Below are 9,462 nucleotides of genomic sequence, written 5' to 3'. Positions count from 1 at the left end.
ATTTTGAACGCATATCGCAGTCCATGCTGTTATGTACTTTAATTAATTTTATAGTGCTGCTTGGACTACATATGGTTGAGGGTTGTAAGACTATGCTAATAAAGTTGCTTATTATTATATATTTTTATAATGATATGCATATGGTATATTATTGGATATATTTATATATTCATAATATTAAATATAAAAGCAATTATCTCAAATATTTATAAAAGAAAAAATGAAGATATACAATTCTTTCTTTTTTCAATTCAAATAATACTGAGAAATGTCTAGCATAAAAAAAATTAAATTTTTTTTAACTAGAATTGTCTCTTATTTAAAGATGCGAAAATTGAAAATATATCAAATATATTGTTCTTCATAGAGATATATTGTTTATATATATATACATTGCTTTATACAACCTCAACTCATATGGGACTACCCCCTGAATTTAAGCATATTAATTAGGGGAGGAAAAGAAACTAACAAGGATTTTCTTAGTAGCGGCGAGCGAAAAGAAATCAGTTCAGCACTAAGTCACTTTGTCTATATGGCAAATGTGAGATGCAGTGTATGGAGCGTCAATATTCTAGTATGAGAAATTAACGATTTAAGTCCTTCTTAAATGAGGCCATTTACCCATAGAGGGTGCCAGGCCCGTATAACGTTAATGATTACTAGATGATGTTTCCAAAGAGTCGTGTTGCTTGATAGTGCAGCACTAAGTGGGTGGTAAACTCCATCTAAAACTAAATATAACCATGAGACCGATAGTAAACAAGTACCGTGAGGGAAAGTTGAAAAGAACTCTGAATAGAGAGTTAAATAGTACGTGAAACTGCTTAGAGGTTAAGCCCGATGAACCTGAATATCCATTATGGAAAATTCATCATTAAAGTTATAATATTTAAATAATATTATAGAAATAGTGTGCATTTTTTCCATATAAGGACATTGTAATCTATTAACATATATAATTTATCATAAAATATGACTTATAGTTTATTCAAATTATTATGCTTGCATTTTAACATAGGATAAATGTCATTAATTTGATAAAGTGTTGATAGATTAATAAGAATACAGTGCGTTAATTTTTCGGAATTATATAATGGCATAATTATCATTGATTTTTGTGTTTATTATATGCACTTGTATGATTAACAATGCGAAAGATTCAGGATACCTTCGGGACCCGTCTTGAAACACGGACCAAGGAGTCTAACATATGTGCAAGTTATTGGGATATAAACCTAATAGCGTAATTAACTTGACTATTAATGGGATTAGTTTTTTAACTATTTTATAGTTAATTAACACAATCCCGGGGCGTTCTATATAGTTATGTATAATAATATTTATATTATTTATGCCTCTAACTGGAACGTACCTTGAGCAGATATGCTGTGACCCGAAAGATGGTGAACTATACTTGATCAGGTTGAAGTCAGGGGAAACCCTGATGGAAGACCGAAACAGTTCTGACGTGCAAATCGATTGTCAGAATTGAGTATAGGGGCGAAAGACCAATCGAACCATCTAGTAGCTGGTTCCTTCCGAAGTTTCCCTCAGGATAGCTGGTGCATTTTAATGTTATATAAAATAATCTTATCTGGTAAAGCGAATGATTAGAGGCCTTAGGGTCGAAACGATCTTAACCTATTCTCAAACTTTAAATGGGTAAGAACCTTAACTTTCTTGATATGAAGTTTAAGGTTATGATATAATGTGCCCAGTGGGCCACTTTTGGTAAGCAGAACTGGCGCTGTGGGATGAACCAAACGTAATGTTACGGTGCCCAAATTAACAACTCATGCAGAAACCATGAAAGGCGTTGGTTGCTTAAAACAGCAGGACGGTGATCATGGAAGTCGAAATCCGCTAAGGAGTGTGTAACAACTCACCTGCCGAAGCAACTAGCCCTTAAAATGGATGGCGCTTAAGTTGTATACCTATACATTACCGCTAAAGTAGATGATTTATATTACTTGTAATATAAATTTTGAAACTTTAGTGAGTAGGAAGGTACAATGGTATGCGTAGAAGTGTTTGGCGTAAGCCTGCATGGAGCTGCTATTGGTACAGATCTTGGTGGTAGTAGCAAATAATCGAATGAGACCTTGGAGGACTGAAGTGGAGAAGGGTTTCGTGTGAACAGTGGTTGATCACGAGTTAGTCGGTCCTAAGTTCAAGGCGAAAGCCGAAAATTTTCAAGTAAAAATAAATATTACAATTATTGTGAAAATTATATACTTGAATAATTTTGAACGAAAGGGAATACGGTTCCAATTCCGTAACCTGTTGAGTATCCGTTTGTTATTAAATATGGGCCTCGTGCTCATCCTGGCAACAGGAACGACCATAAAGAAGCCGTCGAGAGATATCGGAAGAGTTTTCTTTTCTGTTTTATAGTCGTACTACCATGGAAGTCTTTCGCAGAGAGATATGGTAGATGGGCTAGAAGAGCATGACATATACTGTTGTGTCGATATTTTCTCCTCGGACCTTGAAAATTTATGGTGGGGATACGCAAACTTCTCAACAGGCCGTACCAATATCCGCAGCTGGTCTCCAAGGTGAAGAGTCTCTAGTCGATAGAATAATGTAGGTAAGGGAAGTCGGCAAATTAGATCCGTAACTTCGGGATAAGGATTGGCTCTGAAGATTGAGATAGTCGGGCTTGATTGGGAAACAATAATATGGTTTATGTGCTCGTTCTGGGTAAATAGAGTTATAATCATTTATGGTTGTAACTTGTTCCCCGGATAGTTTAGTTACGTATCCAATTGTGGAACTTTCTTGCTAAAATTTTTAAGAATACTAGTTGGGTCAAACCAATTAGTTCTTATTAATTATAACGATTATCAATTAACAATCAATTCAGAACTGGCACGGACTTGGGGAATCCGACTGTCTAATTAAAACAAAGCATTGTGATGGCCCTAGCGGGTGTTGACACAATGTGATTTCTGCCCAGTGCTCTGAATGTCAAAGTGAAGAAATTCAAGTAAGCGCGGGTCAACGGCGGGAGTAACTATGACTCTCTTAAGGTAGCCAAATGCCTCGTCATCTAATTAGTGACGCGCATGAATGGATTAACGAGATTCCTTCTGTCCCTATCTACTATCTAGCGAAACCACAGCCAAGGGAACGGGCTTGGAATAATTAGCGGGGAAAGAAGACCCTTTTGAGCTTGACTCTAATCTGGCAGTGTAAGGAGACATAAGAGGTGTAGAATAAGTGGGAGATATTAGACTTCGGTTTGGTATCGACAATGAAATACCACTACTCTTATTGTTTCCTTACTTACTTGATTAAATGGAACGTGTATCATTTCCTAGCCATTATACGGATATATTTATTATATCTTATGGTATTGGGTTTTGATGCAAGCTTCTTGATCAAAGTATCACGAGTTTGTTATATAATCGCAAACAAATTCTTTAATGAGAGATGCATTCATGTATTATCGATTTGAAAATTTGGTATAACTCCAATTACTCAGGTATGATCCAATTCAAGGACATTGCCAGGTAGGGAGTTTGACTGGGGCGGTACATCTCTCAAATAATAACGGAGGTGTCCCAAGGCCAGCTCAGTGCGGACAGAAACCACACATAGAGCAAAAGGGCAAATGCTGACTTGATCTCGGTGTTCAGTACACACAGGGACAGCAAAAGCTCGGCCTATCGATCCTTTTGGTTTAAAGAGTTTTTAACAAGAGGTGTCAGAAAAGTTACCATAGGGATAACTGGCTTGTGGCGGCCAAGCGTTCATAGCGACGTCGCTTTTTGATCCTTCGATGTCGGCTCTTCCTATCATTGTGAAGCAAAATTCACCAAGCGTTGGATTGTTCACCCATGCAAGGGAACGTGAGCTGGGTTTAGACCGTCGTGAGACAGGTTAGTTTTACCCTACTAATGACAAAACGTTGTTGCGACAGCATTCCTGCGTAGTACGAGAGGAACCGCAGGTACGGACCAATGGCACAATACTTGTTCGAGCGAACAGTGGTATGACGCTACGTCCGTTGGATTATGCCTGAACGCCTCTAAGGTCGTATCCGTGCTGGACTGCAATGATAAATAAGGGGCAATTTGCATTGTATGGCTTCTAAACCATTTAAAGTTTATTATTTATATTTTAAACGACAATGGATGTGATGCCAATGTAATTTGTAACATAGTAAATTGGGAGGATCTTTGATCACCTGATGCCATGCTAGTTACATATGAAAACATTATTTAATACAATGACAAAGCCTAGAATCAATTGTAAACGACTTTTGTAACGGGCAAGGTGTTGTAAGTGGTTGAGCAGCTGCCATACTGCGATCCACTGAAGCTTATCCTTTGCTTGATGATTCGAAATATAAAAAAAATGTAAATATGCATGTGTAAATATGTATATTTAGTATAAAAAATCTTTATATGCTATATCTAAGAAAGCATATAAGGATTTATCACGGGTTGTCCACGTTTCCCTACTAATTGTGGCCTACTAACTGTTTCGTCATCTTATTAGTGACGTGAAAAATGAAAATAATATTTTTCATTTATATTGTTATAAGTCTTAAACCTTAAGACGGCGGGAGTTGAATTACTTTCGTTTAGGTAGCCAAATGCCTCGTCATCTTATTAGTGACGTGAAAAATGAAAATAATATTTTTCATTTATATTGTTATAAGTCTTAAACCTTATAACGGCGGAAGATGAATTACTTTCTTTTAGGTAGCCAAATGCCTCGTCATCTTATTAGTGACGTGAAAAATGAAAATAATATTTTTCATTTATATTGTTATAAGTCTTAAACTTTAAGACGGCGGGAGTTGAATTACTTTCGCATAGGTAGCCAAATGCCTCGTCATCTTATTAGTGACGCGCATGATTCAATTCAAGAGATTCCTTCTGTCCCTATTTAAAACCTCACGGATATTAAAAATATTAAACATATATTGTTATAAGTCTTAAACCTTAAGACGGCGGGAGTTGAATTACTTTCGCATAGGTAGCCAAATGCCTCGTCATCTTATTAGTGACGCGCATGATTCAATTCAAGAGATTCCTTCTGTCCCTATTTAAAACCTCACGGATATTAAAAATATTAAACATATATTGTTATAAGTCTTAAACCTTAAGACGGCGGGAGTTGAATTACTTTCGCATAGGTAGCCAAATGCCTCGTCATCTTATTAGTGACGTGAAAAATGAAAATAATATTTTTCATTTATATTGTTATAAGTCTTAAACTTTAAGACGGCGGGAGTTGAATTACTTTCGCATAGGTAGCCAAATGCCTCGTCATCTTATTAGTGACGTGAAAAATGAAAATAATATTTTTCATTTATATTGTTATAAGTCTTAAACCTTATAACGGCGGAAGATGAATTACTTTCGTTTAGGTAGCCAAATGCCTCGTCATCTTAATAGTGACGTGAAAAATGAAAATAATATTTTTCATTTATATTGTTATAAGTCTTAAACTTTAAGACGGCGGGAGTTGAATTACTTTCGCATAGGTAGCCAAATGCCTCGTCATCTTATTAGTGACGTGAAAAATGAAAATAATATTTTTCATTTATATTGTTATAAGTCTTAAACCTTATAACGGCGGAAGATGAATTACTTTCGTTTAGGTAGCCAAATGCCTCGTCATCTTATTAGTGACGTGAAAAATGAAAATAATATTTTTCATTTATATTGTTATAAGTCTTAAACTTTAAGACGGCGGGAGTTGAATTACTTTCGCATAGGTAGCCAAATGCCTTGTCATCTTATTAGTGACGCGCATGATTCAATTCAAGAGATTCCTTCTGTCCCTATTTAAAACCTCACGGATATTAAAAATATTAAACATATATTGTTATAAGTCTTAAACCTTAAGACGGCGGGAGTTGAATTACTTTCGCATAGGTAGCCAAATGCCTCGTCATCTTATTAGTGACGCGCATGATTCAATTCAAGAGATTCCTTCTGTCCCTATTTAAAACCTCACGGATATTAAAAATATTAAACATATATTGTTATAAGTCTTAAACCTTAAGACGGCGGGAGTTGAATTACTTTCGCATAGGTAGCCAAATGCCTCGTCATCTTATTAGTGACGCGCATGATTCAATTCAAGAGATTCCTTCTGTCCCTATTTAAAACCTCACGGATATTAAAAATATTAAACATATATTGTTATAAGTCTTAAACCTTAAGACGGCGGGAGTTGAATTACTTTCGCATAGGTAGCCAAATGCCTTGTCATCTTATTAGTGACGCGCATGATTCAATTCAAGAGATTCCTTCTGTCCCTATTTAAAACCTCACGGATATTAAAAATATTAAACATATATTGTTATAAGTCTTAAACCTTAAGACGGCGGGAGTTGAATTACTTTCGCATAGGTAGCCAAATGCCTCGTCATCTTATTAGTGACGCGCATGATTCAATTCAAGAGATTCCTTCTGTCCCTATTTAAAACCTCACGGATATTAAAAATATTAAACATATATTGTTATAAGTCTTAAACCTTAAGACGGCGGGAGTTGAATTACTTTCGCATAGGTAGCCAAATGCCTCGTCATCTTATTAGTGACGCGCATGATTCAATTCAAGAGATTCCTTCTGTCCCTATTTAAAACCTCACGGATATTAAAAATATTAAACATATATTGTTATAAGTCTTAAACCTTAAGACGGCGGGAGTTGAATTACTTTCGCATAGGTAGCCAAATGCCTCGTCATCTTATTAGTGACGCGCATGATTCAATTCAAGAGATTCCTTCTGTCCCTATTTAAAACCTCACGGATATTAAAAATATTAAACATATATTGTTATAAGTCTTAAACCTTAAGACGGCGGGAGTTGAATTACTTTCGCATAGGTAGCCAAATGCCTCGTCATCTTATTAGTGACGCGCATGATTCAATTCAAGAGATTCCTTCTGTCCCTATTTAAAAACTCACGAATATTAAAAATATTAAAAATATTTTCATATGGATATGCAATCGTATGGATATCCAAATATGTGTGGGAAAGTCGTACTTCCTATACGATAAATGACCGGATTGACGAAACCGTGTTCAAAAAGGTATATAGGGTAGGTGGTGTTCGGCCTACCAATATAATATTAAAATAATATTATATTAAACAGAAGATCGCCAGTATTAATATATAAGCATATGGTTATGAATACATATGCATATAACATATATGAAAATATATGAATATATAAAAAAAAATATATATGAATATGAAAATATTTATATGTATATGGAATATATGGTAGGTGATGATGTTAGCCTACCATATAATATATAATATAATAATTTAATTATATTATATTAAATATGGAAATATTAAAAATATATTAAAAATATTAAAAATATTTTCATATGGATATGCAATCGTATGGATATCCAAATATGTGTGGGAAAGTCATACTTCCCATACAATAAATGACCGGATTGACGAAACCGTGTTCAAAAAGGTATATAGGGTAGGTGGTGTTCAGCCTGCCAATATAATATTAAAATAATATTATATTAAACAGAAGACCGCCAGTATTAATATATGAGCATATGGTTATGAATACATATGCATATAACATATATGAAAATATATGAATATAAAAAAATATATATGGATATGAAAATATTTATATGTATATGAAATATATGGTAGGTGATGAGGATAGCCTACCATATAATATATAATATAATAATTTAATTATATTATATTAAATATGGAAATATTAAAAATATATTAAAAATATTAAAAATATTTTCATATGGATATGCAATCGTATGGATATCCAAATATGTGTGGGAAAGTCATACTTCCCATACAATAAATGACCGGATTGACGAAACCGTGTTCAAAAAGGTATATAGGGTAGGTGGTGTTCGGCCTACCAATATAATATTAAAATAATATTATATTAAACAGAAGACCGCCAGTATTAATATATGAGCATATGGTTATGAATACATATGCATATAACATATATGAAAATATATGAATATAAAAAAATATATATGGATATGAAAATATTTATATGTATATGAAATATATGGTAGGTGATGGTGATAGCCTACCATATAATATATAATATAATAATTTAATTATATTATATTAAATATGGAAATATTAAAAATATATTAAAAATATTAAAAATATTTTCATATGGATATGCAATCGTATGGATATCCAAATATGTGTGGGAAAGTCATACTTCCCATACAATAAATGACCGGATTGACGAAACCGTGTTCAAAAAGGTATATAGGGTAGGTGGTGTTCGGCCTACCAATATAATATTAAAATAATATTATATTAAACAGAAGACCGCCAGTATTAATATATAAGCATATGGTTATGAATACATATGCATATAACATATATGAAAATATATGAATATAAAAAAATATATATGGATATGAAAATATTTATATGTATATGAAATATATGGTAGGTGATGGTGATAGCCTACCATATAATATATAATATAATAATTTAATTATATTATATTAAATATGGAAATATTAAAAATATATTAAAAATATTAAAAATATTTTCATATGGATATGCAATCGTATGGATATCCAAATATGTGTGGGAAAGTCATACTTCCCATACAATAAATGACCGGATTGACGAAACCGTGTTCAAAAAGGTATATAGGGTAGGTGGTGTTCAGCCTGCCAATATAATATTAAAATAATATTATATTAAACAGAAGATCGCCAGTATTAATATATAAGCATATGGTTATGAATACATATGCATATAACATATATGAAAATATATGAATATATAAAAAAAAATATATATGAATATGAAAATATTTATATGTATATGGAATATATGGTAGGTGATGATGTTAGCCTACCATATAATATATAATATAATAATTTAATTATATTATATTAAATATGGAAATATTAAAAATATATTAAAAATATTAAAAATATTTTCATATGGATATGCAATCGTATGGATATCCAAATATGTGTGGGAAAGTCATACTTCCCATACAATAAATGACCGGATTGACGAAACCGTGTTCAAAAAGGTATATAGGGTAGGTGGTGTTCAGCCTGCCAATATAATATTAAAATAATATTATATTAAACAGAAGATCGCCAGTATTAATATATAAGCATATGGTTATGAATACATATGCATATAACATATATGAAAATATATGAATATATAAAAAAAAATATATATGAATATGAAAATATTTATATGTATATGGAATATATGGTAGGTGATGATGTTAGCCTACCATATAATATATAATATAATAATTTAATTATATTATATTAAATATGGAAATATTAAAAATATATTAAAAATATTAAAAATATTTTCATATGGATATGCAATCGTATGGATATCCAAATATGTGTGGGAAAGTCATACTTCCCATACAATAAATGACCGGATTGACGAAACCGTGTTCAAAAAGGTATATAGGGTAGGTG

The 9,462-nt window shown here is 32.6% G+C and overlaps 2 non-coding genes across 2 annotated transcripts in view; both read left to right on the top strand.

Moving 5' to 3' along the window:
* The window catches only part of LOC138927393 (5.8S ribosomal RNA), a 179-nt gene extending 94 nt beyond the window's left edge, over positions 1–85 (top strand). Inside the window, exon 1 of the ribosomal RNA XR_011443901.1 lies at positions 1–85. This exon is cut by the window's left edge and continues 94 nt beyond it. This is a non-coding gene — a ribosomal RNA (5.8S ribosomal RNA).
* Positions 86–403: 318 nt separating this feature from the next.
* Positions 404–4,353, top strand: LOC138927395 (large subunit ribosomal RNA). Its single transcript, XR_011443903.1, has one exon. It is a non-coding gene; the product is annotated as a large subunit ribosomal RNA (ribosomal RNA).
* Positions 4,354–9,462: the final 5,109 nt, after the last annotated feature.

The sequence above is a fragment of the Drosophila bipectinata genome, unplaced genomic scaffold (genome assembly GCF_030179905.1).
Source record: "Drosophila bipectinata strain 14024-0381.07 unplaced genomic scaffold, DbipHiC1v2 scaffold_241, whole genome shotgun sequence".
NCBI classification, from domain to species: domain Eukaryota; kingdom Metazoa; phylum Arthropoda; class Insecta; order Diptera; family Drosophilidae; genus Drosophila; species Drosophila bipectinata.
Note: the sequence above shows the minus strand (reverse complement) of the source record. Positions and strands in the feature narration are given on the sequence as shown.